The sequence below is a fragment of the Aotus nancymaae genome, unplaced genomic scaffold (genome assembly GCF_030222135.1).
Source record: "Aotus nancymaae isolate 86718 unplaced genomic scaffold, 86718_ANA_hifiasm-v0.15.2.pri h1tg000011l, whole genome shotgun sequence".
In the NCBI taxonomy this organism is placed as follows: Eukaryota; Metazoa; Chordata; class Mammalia; order Primates; family Aotidae; genus Aotus; species Aotus nancymaae.
Genome location: NW_026988422.1, coordinates 40,749,920 through 40,770,381, shown reverse-complemented (window position 1 = coordinate 40,770,381; position 20,462 = coordinate 40,749,920). Strand labels below are relative to the sequence as shown.

Sequence of the window (20,462 nt, the reverse complement as noted above, 5' to 3'; positions counted from 1 at the left end):
AATTTGTTACTGCATAAAGCTCTGTCAATATAAAAAAAGGATGCCAATTAGGCTAATATTAATTTAGGAGAAGGTTTGGTCTGGTGAAAATGGATGATATCACAGGCTTTATGACTGTTCAAATCAGCAAATCATCCATGTGAGTTGTCATTGGTAAACATCTGACATAACCCCTGAGGGGTTGTCAGCTCTTGTGGAGTCACTACTGAGGGTGTTGTTACTTATCCCACACTACAGGTCAATTTTGGAAAAAGATGTGCAAATCTAAGGAAGATCAATGAAAAGAAGAGGAAAATGACTGGTGTTGAAGCTCTCAAGTGTCACCCACCTATTTGGTGGAAACTTATATAGAGACTACAGACTTAAAATAAGTCACTTGAGACTTACAGAGAGCTTCTTGATACCTAACCTTTATATAATAAATTTTGAGTTCTTCATGCTGTTAGGTTTTGGGGAAAGCATGGCTAGTGGATTTCATAGATTTCCTTTTTGCACAGCAGTTTTGATACCTGCCCTTGAAAATCTTTAATCAGAAACACTTAACGGGCAGATTTTTATCAGTTTGAATTTCACCATCTGACTTTGTGCTTCTCTACTTGGTGATAAAAATGTAGTTAATGAATAGAATGGCCAAAAGGGGACAAGAATATAATAAGATGAAAAGCAGATGACCTGTTGGCAATCATGGAGGCTGGCTTGTGGTGATGGTGAAGGTGCAGGGTGCCCATTGGTAGGTGTCAGTGCCTCCCACTTGGTTGGTCTACTAGGCAGCTACTTCAGCTTCCATTGAATATATATTAATAAGAAAAACTAGCTCATAGCTGGTTAAATTCTCATAGAATGAGGTGCTAGTGTATGAGCTGAGGTCACCCATGAAATTCACAGATTTAGTAGCTTTTCATTTGTTACAGCCAGTGATGGAATTTTCAGTTCTGTGCTGTCATCTTGGCCTGTGATGTCTCCACCTGCACACAGCTCGGCAAGAAATCTTTCAGTTATATTTGATTTCTCTCTTCCTCTTCTTCATTCCCAAATTGATTCTGCCCCTGAAGTGTTTCCCATTATCACCTGCCACTGCTCTAGTTCAGACCTTGTTACTTGAGAAACAGTGTAGTAAAAATTTGGGTTTTGGATTCAAACTTGATTTAAGAACCTGTTCCTTCTACCCACTAGCTTTATGACTTTGGGAGAGCTGCTTAACTTCTCAAAGCCTCTGTTTTCTTAGGCAAAAAATGAGGTTAGTCATAGTACCTGCTTTGTGAGGTTGTCTTGAAGATCAAATAAGACAATACAAGCATAGTACTTAGTGTTTAATACGTGTTAGCTGGCTGGGCATGGTGGCTTATGCCTGTAATCCCAGCACTTTGGGAGGCCGAGGCAGGTGGACCACGAGGTCAGGAGATCAAGACCATCCTGGCTAACTCAGTGAAACCCTATCTGTACTAAAAATACAAAAAATTAGCCTGGCGTGGTGGCATGTGCCTGTAGTCCCAGGTACTCGGGAGGCTGAGGCAGGAGAATCAACTTGAACCCGGGAGGCAGAGGTTGGAATGAGCCGAGATTGCACCACTGCCCTCCAGCCTGGGTGACAGAGTGAGACTTTGTCTCAAAAAAAACAAAAAACAAACAAACAAAAAAACATGTTAGCTATCAGGACCTGTATTATTTTAATGGACTCTTTACCGTTTTTCGTTTCTCTGATCTTTAGCTTCTACAAGTGGTTTCTCTTACTGCTACCAAAGGTATTTTCTTAAATCACTGTTTGGATTCTGTTACTCTCATGATTTTACACACACACACACACATACACACACACACACAAACACACACACACAGATTTTGGATATTTGTCCCCACCATGGGGGCAGATCCCTCATGGCTTGGTGCTATCTTTGCAATAAGTGAGTGAGACCTTACGATATCTGGTCATTTAAAGGTATGTGTGGCACCTCCCTCCCGACTCTCTCTTGCTTCTGCTTTCATCTTGTGATGTGCCTGCATCCCCAGCAGATGTTGACATTATGCTTCCTGTTCAGCCTGCAGAACTGTGAGCCAATTAAACCTCTTTTCTTGTAAATTACCCAGTCTAAGATATTTCTTTACAGCACTGCAAGAACGCCCTAATACACATACACTAGCAGCAGCGACAACAACACAATGAAATCCTTTCCTGGTATCTCATTACCTATAGGATAAAGTTGGTCTATTTTGATCTCTTACAATTGGGTCCCATCCTGCAAGGGCTGTCCTGTTGTGTCCAGCCTCATGCCCTGTTGTATCCAGTTGTCAGCCTGTACTCCTCCTTGACATACTCCCTCTGTGCACACATCGTGTATGTTTAGCTTTCTCTCCACCTTTCACTTCATGCTGCTTCAGTTTGGAATGGACATCCCAAATGCTCTCACCTATTCATTCTTCAAGGCCCACCATGTCAGACTTCATACCTCTTCTTTTCTCCTACAATGTTGTTTGTATTTCTGTTATATAACTTCTTTCTTCCTGCCTTAAAAGAGTTAAAAGAGTTACTGAGTTATTTTCATGCTACTGCCACCAGCATATTCTAACTTTGGGAATGTAAGGAAGTTGTTTTAGAAATCTTTGTATTCTCTATAGAGCCTAACTCAGTGGGTTGCATATTTGTAAGTGCTTAGAAAATAAATGCTCAATTGGATAAAATTGGCCTCATTACCCCTTTCTGATTAAAAACCAATCTAATTTGCTAATTCGGAATTTATTTATGAATGTCTTTCCATTTTAGCTTTCAGTAGGGATCAGTACGTAGCATGGTATTGACATTAGATGAATGTATGTGCTTTGAATTAAAATCCTGATTGGTTAGATTCCCAGGCAGGTTGACTTTTTTGGTTGCTAGGCAATCAAGTAATAGAAAGCTATCACTCCATCAATCATTGGTCACCTACATGGATGGAAATGTTTGCGCAGATACTCTTGAGATGAAGAGTGAGGACTTAGTTCATTGAGGGAAGCTTGGAAAAGGATTTTGAAGCCTTTAGCCATAGAGCGGTGAGAAACTACAGCAGAGTGTTAGGAAAGGGGCCATGAGGATGAGGTCAAGGTGATAATCAAGGAAGGCAACTTTAGCATGTGGTGAACCCTGTCTGTTGTGTATTGGTTCTGTTAAAGGCAGTGAATCTTGCCCTGAGGGAGGGAGGAAGTACTATATTTCTACAGAAATACTTTGCAAGGAAATGTACTCCTACATCTTCACTCTCTACCTTGCCCTATGTGATAAGAGATGGAAGGATATTAACAAAGAAAGATTTATTAGTCTCTACTTTTTCTTTTTTTTTTTTTTTTTTTTTTTTTTTTTTTTTTTTTTTTGAGACGGAGTTTTGCTCTTGATACCCAGGCTGGAGTGCAATGGCGCGATCCCGGCTCACCGCAACCTCCGCCTCCTGGGTTCAGGCAATTCTCTTGCCTCAGCCTCCTGAGTAGCTGGGATTACAGGCACGCGCCACCGTGCCCAGCTAATTTTTTGTATTAGTAGAGACGGGGTTTCACCATGTTGACCAGGATGGTCTCGATCTCTTGACCTCGTGATCCACCCGCCTCGGCCTCCCAAAGTGCTGGGATTACAGGCTTGAGCCACCGCGCCCGGCCTCTACTTTTTCTTTATGGACCTTTCTTACTCTTTGATATTGTGTCAGATTAGGACCTCAAAAGATTGTATTTTGCTCCATTAGACTCCCAGTTTGGTGTTCTTCATCTGTTTTGGGCCACTCGTTTGTTGAGGATATGATGCAAGTTATGAACCCATTCCTTAAATGCAGATGTACTCTAAAATTTTCATATAATTTCAGATAGTTTATTGACCCTCCCAAAGTCTGTCATTGTAATTCCCTGTTCAAATTCTGTGCTTGCCAACTGTATTAGTTTTCTATTTTGCTTAACAGTTAGTGACTTAAAACAACACAAATTTATTATCTCAGTTTCTTTGAGCCAGGATTCTGTCATGGGTAAGCTGGGTCCTCTGCTCCAGGTCTCATCAGGCTGAAGTGAAGGTCAGTGGGGGCTGTGATCTTATCTGAGGCTATCTTAGCTGAGGTCCTCTTCCAAGCCCGTTGAAGTTGTTGGCAGAATTCCTTTTCTTGCAGTTCTAGGATGGGGTCCTCATTTTCTTGCTGGCTATCACCTGGGACTCTAAGCTCCTAGAAACCCTTCCTCAGTTCGTAGTGACAGGGCCCTCTTACAGTATGGCACCTCACTTCAAAGTCAGCAGGAGAATCTCAGTCAGTGGGCTCTGACAGAGTTTCACATGTTATGCAGTGCAATCAAGGGAATGACATCCCATCATATTTGCAGGTCCCACCCATACTCAAGGGGAGAGGATTATCCAGAGTATGTAGACCAGGAGTTGGGAATCTGGGAGGTCAGTTTAGAATTATGCCTCCCACACCAGCTCTCCACTTTGTTAGTTTTCTGGTGTTAGTGTTATGACACACTTATAAGTAGAGATAGGTTGTAAGAGATCACAAATAATATGTTATCAATAAAGTACTAGAATTGATCATTTTCTTTCAATAGGAGGAGATGGTTATCCTTTAAGTGAGGTCATTTCCTTTTGCTGCTCTCTTGAAGGAAATAGAAATGGATGGAGTTGCTGTAGCTCCTCTGTAGTAGGCCCCCAAGATATCCATGTTCTAATTCCTGGAACCTGTAGCTATTACATTATATGGCAAAAGGGATTTCGCAGATGTGATCAAATAAAGGATCTTGAGATGGGGAGATTTTCCTGGATTATCCGGGTGGGCTTTAAATGTTATCAAAAATGTTCTTGTGAGAGTGAGGCACAGGGAGATTTGACTACATACAGAAGGAGGAGCTGTGACAGTGGAGGCCGGAGGTTGGAATGACACGAGGAGGGGATCATGAGCAGCCTTCAGAAGCGGAACAGCTAGGAAGCAGATTCTCCCCTAGAGCTGCCAAAGGAACTGGCTCTGCTGATGCCTTGAGTTTAACTCAATGAAACCGATTTTGGACTTCTGGCCTCCAGAACTGTAAGAGAATAAATGAGCTTTGTGTGTTGTTTTAAGCCACGAAATTTGTGGTAACTTGTTTCTTAGCAGTCCTAAGAAATGAATATACCTCTTAAAAACTGTTTATACTTCTAGATATACTAATGGAACACCATTATCCCACATCTATGATGTCTATGTTTAAAAAAATATATTGCACAAGGACTGGCAAGCTGATGCTTACCAAGATTTGGGGATAAAGTTGGAAGAGATCAAACAAGATGGGGAATATTTCTAAGGATCAAATGTGATTGGCGTAAAGGATTAATATTGTGCTATTGCAGAGAGGCAGTAGGCCTTTGAACAAGAGTTCAAAATGAGTAATAAAATAATAAAAAATAACTGAAAGAAACAATAAAAGAAGGAAGGGATTAAAAAGGGAACAAAAAATGAAGCAATGAAGATGAGAAGAGAGAAGAAAAAAATAAGGAACAGAGAAGGACAATTTTACAACATAGATGTGCTTCATAAACAGCTTGTGACAAGTGGCTCCTGTCTGGGAGAATTGATGGCTCAGGGCTGCACCTCTGGGAACTGAGACACCTGCCTGAGGTCGTCATTGTGACAAAGCTGTTTCTTCTCCACAGCTCGGCGGCAATGTCATGAGCAGCTTGCGCCGCTGCCTCTTGTGGCTTCAACTGCTATGTCTGGGACTCCAGATCCAAGAATCTCTGCCTTACTTTAAAATAGTTTGATGGAGGAAAAGATACAGAGTACTTTTTATTTCACCAAACCTAACTATTTTCTAAAATACCCTTGATAGAGTCCTTTTTAAAGTAAAATGATAGACCCTAAAATAGTAAAAAAGTTCACCAGAGTTCTTTTTTTTCCAAAAAATAAACAGCTGCGGGGATGAAGGACAGTACTGCCACTTGAACAGAATGCAGAGGGGAGTGTATAAACAGTGCTTTTGGAGACTTCGATGTCTCAGAAAGTGTTCTGTAGGACTAAGTACTTATTTGGGGGAATTATAATTATTATTATTTTTTGAGACAGAGTTTCACTCTTGTTGCCCAGGCTGTATTTAGAGGAATTCTTACTTCACTAGCAAGCCCATTTCCCATTTCTGGTGACCTCAGACTCTTTCATGAAGCCAGACCTGTTACCTCATTGGACAGGTCGTTCAGGTGAATTTCAAGTATTTGCAGAGGCCAGACCCTGGCCTGGCTCTTGCCCCTTCGTAGGGACATAACACTGTCTAGGCAGCCCCTGCACAAGGACTGGCAAGCTTATAGTTACTAAGATTTTGATCTATGCCCCACATTTCACTACAACCATTGTGTTAGTGGGCTAATGTTAGAACTAATTAAAAATGTTGGTCTTAAATAAAGCCTTTATCCTGAGCGCTCCTAAAAGTCAGTAAAAAAACCCACAAGACTGTTGGAAAAGTAGTTTTAAAAGTGACTGTATGCATAGAGCGTTGTTCTGCCTTTGAGTGACATCTTTGACTGACCTAGATTCCACGGTTAGCCATGTGCCAGTTCCAGGGAAGAAGTGTGCAAGTTGCTGACTCCTACTTCGTATTTCATTGGTATGTCTTACTAAAATCAGAAGATCCCTCTTCTGCCCTGCCTTCATTTAGAAGCTCCCTGATATTCACAGTCAGCGTGGGGGCCTGGCTTGTTCTTAGACTGGCTTATGGACTGTCTGTTGAGAAAAATCACTCTGCAGCCTGTATTCTGGTCACGTCACCCATCACATTGCTTCTGACCATCAGTCACATTTGTCAAAAAAAGTGGCAAGTGGCTGGGCATGGTGGCTCACACCTGTAATCCCAGCACTTTGGGAGGCCGAGGTGGGCAGATCATGAGGTCAAGAGATCGAGACCATCCTGGCCAACATGGTGAAACCCCGTCTCTACTAAAAATACAAAAATTAGCCGGGTGTGGGGCACACACCTGTAGTCCCAGCTACTCGGGAGGCTGAGGCAGAAGGATTACTTGAACCTGGGAGGTGGAGGTGTGCTCCAGCCTGGTGACAGAGCAAGACTACGTCTCAGAAAAAAATAAAGTGGCAAGTACTCCAAGAGCCTGGAGAAACTCATTGGTGGGTGGCTGTTTGTGATCCCACACTTTTGTTCTGCTGCTAGCTTCCTGCTCCTGCTTTCTCCTTGCACCAGTGTAAAACTCAATTCATTCATTCCTGGTGCCCTTTGCACTTAGCTATCTCATACTGATGGTAGAAGGTCCTTCCAGCCCCATCCCAGTTCTCTAGTAAAGTGTCATTTATTGTCTCAATGGGTAGCATCATGGCTTAGGCTTTGGTTGGATCAGCCTGAGTGAGTAGCTGGAATCCAGGTAGTAATATAAACATTGGAAGAGACTTCAAAGCTCATGTAAAATCTTTCCCTCCAGCCATCCAAACTGTCTCCTATTCCAAAGTACTTGAGCACAGATGCTGTAGTTCATATCACTCATCATAGACGGTCCTGAACAGTCTAGATGGTGGTGGGGATGCTCTGGGCCCTATTCTGCCTTAACCTTGTGTCCACTCCTCGCTTCACTCTTTTCTTCTTTTCTCTCCTGTCAGTTTGACCTCATAAATATGCCTCCAGGATCTGCCCTTTCTCCACTGTTTGCTCACCTTTCCTGGAGAGGTGCTAACTAGATTTCTGTCCCTCCTGTGTCTTGCTCTTCCAATCATTCTAAAATCCTCCCCACCCCACATCTGCTGATTTCACGTAGCTGCCTAAAACCCTCCCTTGGCCCTGAGTAGTCTCCAGGGTGAGGTTCAAACCCTGGGGCCTCTGAGGTGTTTCCCAGCTGGCTTGCCCCTCACCTCCCCTCCTGTCAGACATGACTTTGGCATTTCCCGGCCAGCTGTGCATTTCCAGATGTCCCTGTCTGTGTGTCTGCTGTCTCCTCTCCTGTCCTTCTCTGCCTAACTCATTCTCATCCTTCACATTTGGAATCTGAACCCCAGTATGAGTACAGTGCCCCTTTTCTGTGGTTCCATTGCAGCCTCTAGCAGAATCCTTAAACCCGACAGCATGGTGGTGGTAGAGTCAGTTGGCCTTGGCCCCACTAGACATGTAGCCCATGTATTATGGGACTGATTGGCATCAGCCAGCATGAACACCTGTAAATTCATTCTGCACTTTATAGCTTCATCTCAGGACATCACCTGCCACCTTCCTCTCTACTCTCAGAGTAAGAACCATCTTCCTAAAATTAATCTTTCCCTTGGTTTCTGGACTCCTCATGACGCTGTTCCGCTTGTTGATTATACCTTGTATTAATTCTTTTTCTCCTCTCTGGGCACCTGCCCACACCTCAGGTTTCCATTCTTTCCTTCTCTGTGTCCCTTGCCTGATTCTGCTGCTCCCTCCTGTTCTCTTGGTTTAAGAACACGGGTACCACTACTCACTCCACCCTGCTCCCGTTTTGTATGCTTTACAGTCTGACTTCTGGACTGTCCACCTTCCTCATATGTTTCAGCGATTTATTTCTTTGCATTTATGGTATCATTTAAAATAGTACATTTAAAAAATCCAACGTTTATTTTAGATTCGGGGATACACGTGCAGGTTTGTTACATAGGTGTTTGGCATGATGCTTATGTTGTTTTTTTTTTTTAAATTGAGATGGAGTTTCGCTCTGTTACCCAGGCTGTATGTAATGCAGTGGCCAAATCTCAGCTCACTGCAACCTCTGCCTCTCAGGTTCAAGCTATTCTTCTGCCTCAGCCTCCCAAGTAGCTGCAATTACAGCCATGTGCCACCATGCCCAGCTAATTTTTGTACTTTTAGTAGAGATGGGGTTTCACCATGTTGGCCAGGGTGGTCTCAATCTTTTGACCTTGTGATCTGCCCGCCTTGGCCTCCCAAAGTGCTGGGATTACAGGCGTGAGCCACCGTGCCTGGCCCCAATGCTTACATTACTAATTTGAGACACAATTAAATTTACTTGTTTCTGTTGTGTTCAATCATAGGGTTTATTTTTCCTCATTTCAGTTTAATATGATTTATTAAATATGTTAAACATTTAGCTTTTTCAAAATGGAGAAGTATATTAAGAGGGGTAATTAGAAAAACCCAGCCTGTCCTTTCCATAGCATACACCCCACCCCTTATAGATACCCATTTTCCATACATTTTTCATTTATCTTTCTGGTATTTCTTTTGCAAAAATAAACAAATATATGTAGTATATACATTCTTATTTTCCACCCTTTCTTATGCAAAAAGTAGCATACCATATATTCTTTTCTACACTTTTCTTTTTCACTTAATGATAATATATCTTGGAAAAATCCTTTCATATCTACTCAGAGATTTGCTTATCCCTTTTTATGATTCATAGAACTCTATTGTGTGTACATAATTTATTTGACTGGTTCCCTTCTTGGTGGACATCTGTTTTGTTTCCAGTCGTTCACAATTACAACTAATGCTACAATGAATAACTATTTCATATGTTGTTTTTTATTTGTGAAAGTGTATCTTATGGATGGATTCATGAAAGTGGGATTGCTGGGTCAAAGGAAAAATGCACATGTAATTTTGTTAGATATTGCCAATGCATATGTAAATTTTTTAGATATTTTTTCCATAGGGTTTAAAGCAATTGGTGGCAGATGGCACTTTGGTATAGTCCTTTTTTGGTATAAATTTATGGGGTACAATTGTAATTTTGTTATATGCCTAGATCACATAGTAGGGAAGTCAGGGCTTTTAGGGTATCCATAATCCAAATAATGTAGACTGTACCCATAAATAATTTTTCATCATCATCCTCCTTCCACCTCTTCACCCTTCTGGGTCTCCATTGTCAGTCATTCCATGCTCTACCTCCATGTGTACACATTATTAAACTCCCACTTATGAAGCAGAACATAGGGTATTTGTCATTTTGTGTCTGACTCTTTTCACTTAAGATAATGATCTCCAGTTCCATCCATGTTGCTACAAAAGACATCATTTTATTGTATTTTATGGTTGAATAGTATACCATTGTGTATATATGTCACATTTTCTTTATTCGATTATCTGTTGATGGATACTTAGGTTGATTCCATATCTTTGCTATTGTGGATAGTGCTGTGATAAACTTATGGGTACAGGTATCTTTTTGATTTAAGAATCTCTTTTCCTTTAGATAGATACCTAGGCATGGGATTGCTGGATCAAATGATAGTTCTTTTTTAATTGTTTGAGAAAGTTTCATATTTTTTCCATAGAGATTGCACTCATTTAAATTTGCATCAGGCCAGGCGCGGTGGCTCACGCCTGTAATCCCAGCACTTCGGGAGGCCGAGGCGGGTGGATCACAAGGTCAAGAGATCGAGACCATCCTGGTCAACATGGTGAAACCCCGTCTCTACTAAAAATACAAAAAATTAGCTGGGCATGGTGGCGCGTGCCTGTAATCCCAGCTACTCAGAAGGCTGAGGCAGGAGAATTGCTTGAACCCAGGAGGCGGAGGTTGCGATGAGCCGAGATTGCGCCATTGCACTCCAGCCTGGGTAACAAGAGCGAAACTCCATCTCAAAAAAAAAAAAATTTGCATAAATAGTGTATAAGAGTTTCCTTTTCTCTACGTCCTTGCCAACATTTGTTATTATTTTTTTCTTTTTGATAATAACTATTCTGACTGGTGTAAGGTGATATCTTATTGTGGTCTTAATTTGCATTTCTCTGATGATTATAGATGTTGAGCCTTTTTTTTGACATATCTGATGACCATTTATATGTCTTCTTTTGAAAAATGTCTATTCATGTTTGTTGGTCACTCTTTAATGGTGTTATTGGGATTTTTTTGTTGGGTTCTTTGAGTTCCTTGCAAATTCTGAATATTAGCCCCCTGTCAGATGCATAGTTTGCAAATATTTTTTCCCATTCTGCAGGTTGTCTGTTCATTTTGTTGATTATTTATTTTGCTGTGCAGAAGCTTTTTTAGTTGGATTTGTCTATTTTTGTTTTTGTTGCTGTACTTTTGAGGTCTTAATCATGAATTCTTTGTCTAGATCAATGTCCAGAAGAGTTTTTCCTAGGTTTCCTTTTTTAAATTTTTTGTCCACACAACCTGTTCCCGTTTCCTAGGTTTTCTTCTAGTGTTTTTACAGTTTTTAGGCCTTAAGTTTAAGTCTTTAATCCATCTTGAGTTAAGTTTTGTATATGGCAAGAGATGGGGGTCTAGTTTTATTCTTCTGCATTTGCCAATCCAGTTTTCCCAGCACCATTTGTTGAAAAGGGTGTCATTTCCTCAGTGTATTTTCTTTTCAGTTTTTTTCAAAGATCAATTGGCTGTAAATGTGTGGCTTTATTTCTGGGTTTTCTATTCTGATACAGCCTTTTCGATGTGGTCAGAGTTTAATGATTTGTTAAAGTTTCAACCTTAAAAAAAGAATAGGTGAAACAAACATTTATTAGTTCATCTAAGCCTTATTTTATTGCTGGTCTTCTGATCATTGCTGATCAGGAGTAGGGTGTCTGGGTATGAAGTGGTAAGAAAGGGGGGTCAAATCAGGCAACATCTGGTAGGAAATCACCCTACGTGACATAGAGTCACATGTTTACCATACTTTTTCAGGGGTTGTTTTGTATACCTGCTTATTTTCTGAGAGTTCAAAAATTATTCAAGGGAAAGAATACTTAAACTATGATGTGAGCCCATATTCTCAACACCAGACTGCAGTGGCAGTCTTACACTCAGTAATATACAAGCCTTATATTCAATACATAGTCATGCTTCGCTTAACAATGGGGATACATTTTGAGAAATGTGTCATTAGGGTGTAACACCACAGAGTGTACTTAAAAAACCTAGATGGATATGGCCTGCTACATACCTAGGCTAGATTGTTATACAATGGTTAAGCATTTGTGTATCTAAACATAACTAAACATAAAAAAGGTAGGGTAAAAGTACAGAATAAAAATGGTACATTTATATAGGGTACATGAATGGTGCTTGCAAGACTGGCAATTTCTCTGGGTGAGTTGGTGAGTGTGAAGGCCAAGGACATTACACTACTATAGACTTTATACACATTGTACATCTAGGCTACACTACGTTTGTTTTTAAAATTTTCTTTCTTTTAATAATAAATTAATATATATATATATATATATATATTTTTTTTTTTTTTGAGACGGAGTTTCGCTCTTGTTACCCAGGCTGGAGTGCAATGGCGCGATCTCGGCTCACCGCAACCTCCGCCTCCTGGGTTCAGGCAATTCTCCTGCCTCAGCCTCCTGAGTAGCTGGGATTACAGGCACGCGCCACCATGCCCAGCTAATTTTTTTGTATTAGTAGAGACGGGGTTTCGCAATGTTGACCAGGATGGTCTCGATCGCTTGACCTCGTGATCCCCCCGCCTCGGCCTCCCAAAGTGCTGGGATTACAGGCTTGAGCCACCGCGCCCGGCCAATAAATTAATATATTAACCTTAGTTTACTGTGGCTTTTTAACCTTATAAACTTTTAAACATTTTAAAGCTTTGGGACTCTTTTGTTATTACACTTAGCTTAAAACACATTGTATAGGTGTACAAATTTTTTCTTTATATTGTTATTCTATAAGCTTTTTTCTATTTAAAAAATTTTTATTTTTTTAAAACTCTTAAACTTTTTGTTAAAAATGAAGACATAAACACACACATTAGCTAGGCCTACACAGAATCAGGATCATCAATATCACTCTCTTCTACCACCACATCTTGTCCCATAGGAAGGTCTTCATGGGCAGTAACAGGCGTGGAGCTGTCATCTCCAAGATAATAATGCCTTCTTCTGGAATACTTCCTATAGAACCTGCCTGAGGTTATTTTAGAGTTAACTTTTTTCTTTTAATAAGTAGGAGAGATACACTGTAAAGATGAAAGGTATAATATAGTAAATACATAAGCAAAAAGTAACATAGTAGTGTATTTTCATTAGCAAGTATTATGTACTGTGCATAATTGTATGTTCTGTGCATAATTGTATGTGCTGTGCATAATTGTATGTGCTGTACTTCTATATGAATGGCAGTGCAGGTTTGTTCACACCAGCGTCACCGCAAACACATGAATAATGCATTGTGTTATGACTTTAAGATGGCTGTGATGTCACTAGACCACTAGGTGATAGAAATGTTTTTAGCTCTGTTATAATCTTACGGGACCACCATTGTATATGTAGTCTGTCATTGACCAAAACATGTTTATTTGGCACATGACTATATTTATAGAATTGTTGCAAATATGTGACCTGCAACTAATTGTAGTGGTCCACTGACTTTTGGAAAGGATTCTTAGAATCTGTATGACTTTCACCTCTGTAGTTTTTATTTACATGAACCAGCTCATATGCCAATAAATGCATCAAAAGGCCTGCTTTTCCTGATGGGGAGAATATCACCTACCTCAGGTAGGATATCATGTTTAAAAGTTCTTACCTTATATACTTATAGGTAAGCTTAAGCTTTTTACATTTTTAGCAAAATTACTTGTAATACACGTTTTTCTTTTCTTTTTCTATTCCCTGTACCTTACTGCTCAGAATAAGACATAAAATTTTGACTGATTTTTTTTTAGATTGTACCAGTAAAAATTTAAGTTTAAACAACCAAACACTGAGAGTGGAACCAGGAGAAGTGAATTCTCACTCCAAGGGCAAAGGCAAGGCCAGAAATGGGGACTAAGCCAAGAGAGGCAGCAGTTCTAGTCAGGCAGCTACTAGAGTGGCAGTTTCTAAAGGGCATCGGGAGGAGAAAAGGCTCCTACACAATGACCTAGAACAGAAAGAGACCCAGCCATGGTACTTGAGTGTGCCATCTTATTAAAAGGCACAGGATTCATTTGGGCTGATAATTCAACATTGATTCTAAAGACCCTGAAGAGTCTTCTAAAGACCCTGAAGAGTCATCTAAAGATTTGCTATGCAACTACTGCTTCCTTTGTAAAACACACCTGTAACATTTTGATGAGAAATTTCTGAATTGAAATACTAGAAACTCTCCAGCTGGCAGCCAACTGATGTCTCTTTGATGTGAACTGATGTCAGATTTCCTGCTGGGCACACCATTTATGTCACTCTTAAAGGGTGCAGAATATTAAATGGAGATTGTCATAAATCCTGAATAAAAAAGAAAGATTTCTCTTGCAAAGCCAGGTTAAAGATACAATTTCTTAGACATGTTGACACTAAAATATAGTTTTATAATTAAATTATTTCAGACACTCTTCATATTATAAGTAAAGTGGTTCCTAAAAAGATCTGCCATGGTTATGTTATGTCATGGTTGATAAACTTTGCTAGCTATCACATTGTGTGGATTTTTTCTCTTAGAAAAGTAGGGTGTTTGGAGGCTTTCCAGCTAGTTTGTTGACTCTAGATTGTTTAGTCAATCAGTTTGCTGAGACATTGGACTCTTATGACATTTCAGGGATTTATTCGAGTATGAACAGAGGGCTTGCAGTCAGGACTATCTCAGAACCTCCCTTAGGAGTATTTCTCTTCTTCAGAGTAATTGATGCTAATTCTTTTAGTGTTTCCACCTGGTACCACTTTCCCAGGTGGAGCCAGTTAGTGGGCATTCCAAGGTGCCCAGCACCCTATTAACTGAGAATAGAACTTACGTTTCATTTTCGGGTGGGGTGTCAGTATTGGGAAAGTTAAAAAAACCAGAATGTAAGTACTCACAGAAGAGCAAAGCCAATCAGGCTCTTCATGACTTGCAGTAGTGTCAACCTAAAACCCTCATCGGCGAGCAGGTCTAAGTTAGCTTCTCCTATCCATACTAGGGCAAGCCTGTGTTATGAGCCTTCAGGTCACTTTTATTTCCCTGATTTAACCAATCACAGGATGTAGAGTCAATGACTTAAAAATGATTATAAACTAAGGCATTTTTCTCAACAAACGCTAAAATTACAGCTAACAGAGTAGAATTTGGAGGAAAAAAATACATGATTGGGAATATTTGCCATTGACACTGCGTATGATGCAAGAATTCTGCCCATTGAAGTCCCCTAGAAATTGGAAGCAGTTAGCCTTGCTTCTGTTCTCATTTACAGGAGACAGGGAGAATGCACAAAGGGTATTTCCAGTGCCCTGGGCAGGGGAGGAGTGTACTGGAGAAGCTGTTTCTGGCTAAGGATAGCCTGAAACTCATCTGCCTGAACCCCTGCCTTTACCAGGACTTGAAGCATTTATTTAAAAATCCTCTGTCTACATTCTTTGCATTGCCCAACCTCTCATCCACTAATGAAAAGCATGTATTCATGCCATTGTTAATTCATTCATATAGATAGACATTTTTATTACTCTAGTATTGTTTTCAATAGATTATTAGCTTGAAATATGAGGGTCAAGGGATTAATACAAGTGGTCTATGTGTTCAGTTTTAATGATTTCTGTAATTTGAAGAAGTAACAATGGCTTTTTTTGGATTTAAGCCTTTTTTATTGCGGCAAAAAAAACATGCCACATATTTACTATCTTAACCATTTTTGTGTGTCGTTCAGTAGTGTTATGTGCACATTGTTGTACAGCCAGTCTCTAGAACTCTTCATCTTGCAAAACTGAAACTCTACACCCATTGAACAACTCCACTTTTCTACCTCGCCCCAGCCCCAGTTAACCACCAATTTACTTTCAGTCTCTACCAATTTGACTACTTTAGGTACCTCCAAAAAGTGAGATCATACAGTATTTGTCTTTGTGTGACTGGTTGATTTTACTTGGTATAATATCTTCCAGGTTGATCCATGTTGTGGGATTGCTAGATCATATGGTAGCTCTAATTTTACTTTTTTGAGAAATCTTCACACTGTTTTCCATAGCAGCTTGCACCATTTTACATTCCCACCAACAGTGCACAAAGGTTCCAATTTCTCTGCATCCTTGCCAATACTTTGTTATTTTTTTTTCACAGTGGCCATCCTAATGGACATGAGGTGATATCTCATTGTGGTTTTGATTTGCATTTCTCTGATGATTAGCGATGTTGGACATCTTTTTATGTGCTTGTTGGCCATTTGTATATCTTCTTTGGAGAAATGTCTACACAAGTCCTTTTCCTATTTTTTAATCAGGTTATTTTTGTTGTTGTGTTAGGAATTCTTTATATATTCTGGATACACATATAACATATATGCATACATGTTAATTTTTCCTCAGATATACCTTTTTTCTGTGTTCATTCCTATATTATGATTCTATTTCTTCTTAAATATCTTTGATCATTTTAAACATACTCATTTTATAATCTCTTAAAATATCTTTTTAAGTTCTAGTTTTTTGGTGCCAGTTTTCACATTTCTTGTGTCTGCTGATTCTCATGGTGATTTGTTTTCTTACAAAATTTGTATTTTGTGGCCAGGTGTGGTGGCTCACACCTGTAATCCCAGCACTTTGGGAGGCCAAGGTGGGCAAATCACCTGAGGTCAGGAATTCGAGATCAGCCTGGTCAACATGGTGAAATCCTGTCTCTACTAAAAATATAAAAATTAGCTGGGCATGGTGGTATACATCTGTAATCCCAGGTGTTTGAGGCAGGAGAATCTCTTGAACCTGAGAGGTGGAGGCTGCAGTGAGCTAAGATTACACCACTGCACTCCAAACTGGGCAACAGAGCAACACGTCATCTGAAAAAAATTTTTTTTTATTTTTAATCGTGAGTTATCCTTCTTTTTTTTTTCTTTCTTGAGACAAGATCTCATCCTGTCACCCAAGCTGGAGTACAATGGCATGATCACCGCTCACTGTAGCCTTGACCTCCTGGGCTCCAGTGATCCACCCTCCTTAGCTTCCCAAGTAGCTGGGCCGACATGTGTGCACCATCACACCCAGCTGATTTTTTGATTTGTGAAAACAAAGTCTCATCATGTTGCCCAGGCTGGTCTCAAATTGCTGGCCTCAAGTGATCCTCTCTACTTGGCCTCCCAAAGTGCTGAAATTACAGACATGAGCTGCTGTGCCCAGACCTTCAATGGTATTTTTTTTCCCATGTAGGAATTTAGTGCATTCTGAGTTGCAATGTTTCATAGAGCAATTTTGTATTCATTTCTGCCAAAGCCTCAGGGATTCCACTAATTCAGGACTAAATTTTATATTTAATTTCTTAATTTGGGATTCCCATATTATGCTTGGTACAATATTGGGTTTTATTTCTAACAGAAGAATTTTTTCTTCTACCCAGACCTTCTGTCTTCTTGCTTGCTTCTTTTGCCTGCCAGTAAGCACAGTTTTTCTAGTCTCCTTTTCACATTGGTCAACCTTGTGCAGGTCATAGCCTCATCCAGGTATCTCATTTCCAGCTCCCACATTTGTCCTTCCTCCACATGAGCATGAAAACCCCCAGCTCTACAGAGGCCCCTAGTTCTTATGGCCTCTGTAGAGCTGGTGATTTCAGTATTGGCTTAGAGTTTCCTTTTTTTTTTTTTTTTTCTTTTTGAGACACTGTCTTGTCTTGTCACCCAGGCTGGTGTGCAGTGGTGCAATCATGGCTCACTGTGGCCTGGACCTCCCTGGCTCAAGTGATTCTCCCACCTCATCTTTCCAAGTAGCTGGGAGTACAGATGTGCACCACCAACCCCCACTAATTTTTGTGTTTTTTATAGAGATGGGGTTTTGCTGTATTCCCCAGGCTGGTCTCTAACTTCTGGGCTCAAACAGTCTGCCAGCCTTCGCCTCCCAAAGTGCTGGGATTACAGGTGTGAGCCACTGTGGCCAGCCAAGTTTCCTTTTTAAGACTCACTTTTTTTTTCTTTCAGGCTGAGTGGTTCAGTATTATTTGTTAATGTGTTGTTTGTGTATGTTTGTAGTTGGGGCAGGGGGAAGTAAGAGTTGGGCCGAGTTTACCCTGCTGCCAGAACTGGAAGCTAACCTAAATTCCCTCTCTGAACATTCATGGACTTTGACATTCATTAAGATTCTGTCCAGTGCCCCTTTTTATCCTGCCTTTTTCTGTAGGATCTCATACACACCCATGGCTTTGTTTACTTGCATATGTTGCTTATTTCACATCTATGTGAGCTATATACAGACAGACAGCTTCCCCAAACTCAACCAATAAATATATATGGAATGCATACTGTACACTGGAATCTTCCCCAAACTCAACCAATAAATATATATCGAATGCCTACTGTGTACTGAAATCTTCTGCAAACTCAGTAAATACATTTGGAACACCTGCTGTATACTAGGTATTGCAGATACAACAATGAACAAGTGAAAGTCCATGATTGGTAGCCAGTCTCCAAGATGGCTTCCAATCCCCCCATCCCCACTGTATTCATCTCATTGAATGTGATTAGATTTAGTGACCCACTTCTAATGAATAGAATAAGGCAGTATGTGACTTGGAGACTAGGTCTTAAAAAGACATTGTGGCATTATTATCTTGCCTTTTCTTGGATCAGTCTCTCTGGGAGAAGTCAGCTTCTGTGAAGAGGTTCACCTGGCAGGAACTGAGGCATCTTGCCATGTGGGTGAACAGAGCATTCTCCAGCCTGTTCAGATGACTGCAGCCCTGCCCCACAGCTTGCCCATAGCCTCCTGAGAGACCCTGAGCCAGACCACCAGCCCAACTACTCTTGTATGCCTGACTCCCCCATCATACATATTTGTTGTTTGAAGCTCTGTGAAGAGGTTCACCTGGCAGGAACTGAGGCATCTTGCCATGTGGGTGAACAGAGCATTCTCCAGCCTGTTCAGATGACTGCAGCCCTGCCCCACAGCTTGCCCATAGCCTCCTGAGAGACCCTGAGCCAGACCACCAGCCCAACTACTCTTGTATGCCTGACTCCCCCATCATACATATTTGTTGTTTGAAGCTGCCAAGTTTTGGTGGAATTTGTTATGCAGCAATAGGTAACTAATATAGCATCTAAAGATTGTATTTGTATGATGTATGATGGATAGACAGTAAGCAAATAAATGGCATAACTGAAGAAAGTAGTGAGTGCTGTGAAAAAAACAAAGCAGCATAGGGTAAAGGTGTGTGGCTATTTTAGACAGGATTGTCAGAGAAGAGGCTTTGTTTGGCCTGCACAGCATGTTTTAAGGGACTTGAATTTCAGACTCTTTAGATTGGGCATCCCTCCATATCCAGATGTTGACAACAGAGGTGGCATATTGCAATGGTTATGAGCATGGTTCTAGAATCAAATTGCCTGGGTTTGAATCTTGTCTCCTTCACTTACTAGCTAGGTGATATTGGTCAAGTCACGTATTTTTCTGGATTTGTTTCGGCATCTTTAAAATGCAATGAATAATGATATCTACTCTTATGGTTGTTATGAGGTTTAAAGTGAATTTACATATGTAAGGTAGCTAGAACATAGCACTGGAATCTTAGTAAGTTTAGTAGTAAGTGTTACTATGTTATTGCCATTAATTTCCTGGAGAATCCAGGTACCTCCTCCCCAAACTTAACTGTCTTTATTATTTGATTAGAGTTTTTGGTTGCAAACAGCAGAACACACTTTGCTCAGCTGATGGTTATTTTATTAGAGGATATTTTACAACTCACAGAATCTTAGAGATGGCTGCAGAACTCACCTTAGTTACTGAACAGAAACAATTCAGCCAAGGGCAGTGCAGCCCAGAAAATCCCCAGCCACACTCTTCTAGTGGTCTTTATAATGCTGGAGCTTGGACGTCAGACATTCTGCCACAGCTGCTTGCCAGAACCAAAGCTCCTGCTGCTGTGCTCACCAGAGGCTCCACTCTTCCCACAGGTGCTGCCCTTTCATGCCACTCGAGCCCTTCACACAGGTCACACAGGTGTCTTCTTGGTGGAACTGAAATCATACCTCTGTATACTAGGGGCAGGGGACCCTTGAGAAATACATAACCTCTAATCTCTACAATTACTCCTAAATGTAGTGTAGAATTTTAGGTGGGCTGTGAATTGACAAGAAAGAGGCCCAGGGCTTATTTGAATTCCTCATACCTTCACTATAGTTAGGACACACATTGGGGGAATAGTAAAATGGGGAATGTGACTTCTTTTTTTTTTTGAGACGGAGTTTCGCTCTTGATACCCAGGCTGGAGTGCAATGGCGCGATCTCGGCTCACTGCAACCTCCGCCTCCTGGGTTCAGGCAATTCTCCTGCCTCAGCCTCCTGAGTAGCTGGGATTACAGGCACGCGCCACCGTGCCCAGCTAATTTTTTGTATTAGTAGAGACGGGGTTTCACCATGTTGACCAGGATGGTCTCGATCTCTTGACCTCGTGATCCACCCGCCTCGGCCTCCCAAAGTTCTGGGATTACAGGCTTGAGCCACCGCGCCCGGCCGTGACTTCTTTATTGGAAGGTTCTTCAGGCATATTTTTGGTGGAAAGGTTTTAACGTATCATTGGTAATGTACTTTATCATTGTAATACATGGAGAAAATGGTATTCTCTTAGATACTATGAAAATTCCTTCTGGAGAAAGACCTATCTTTGTTAAGAGAGTTATTTGATAAGTTGGCATAGTAAGACCCTTTGGGAC

The 20,462-nt window shown here is 40.7% G+C and overlaps 1 protein-coding gene across 3 annotated transcripts in view; it reads left to right on the top strand.

Annotated features, from left to right (window-relative positions):
* GPR176 (G protein-coupled receptor 176) overlaps nt 1–20,462 on the top strand; it is a 127,816-nt gene that overhangs the window by 52,067 nt on the left and 55,287 nt on the right. The window lies entirely within an intron of this gene.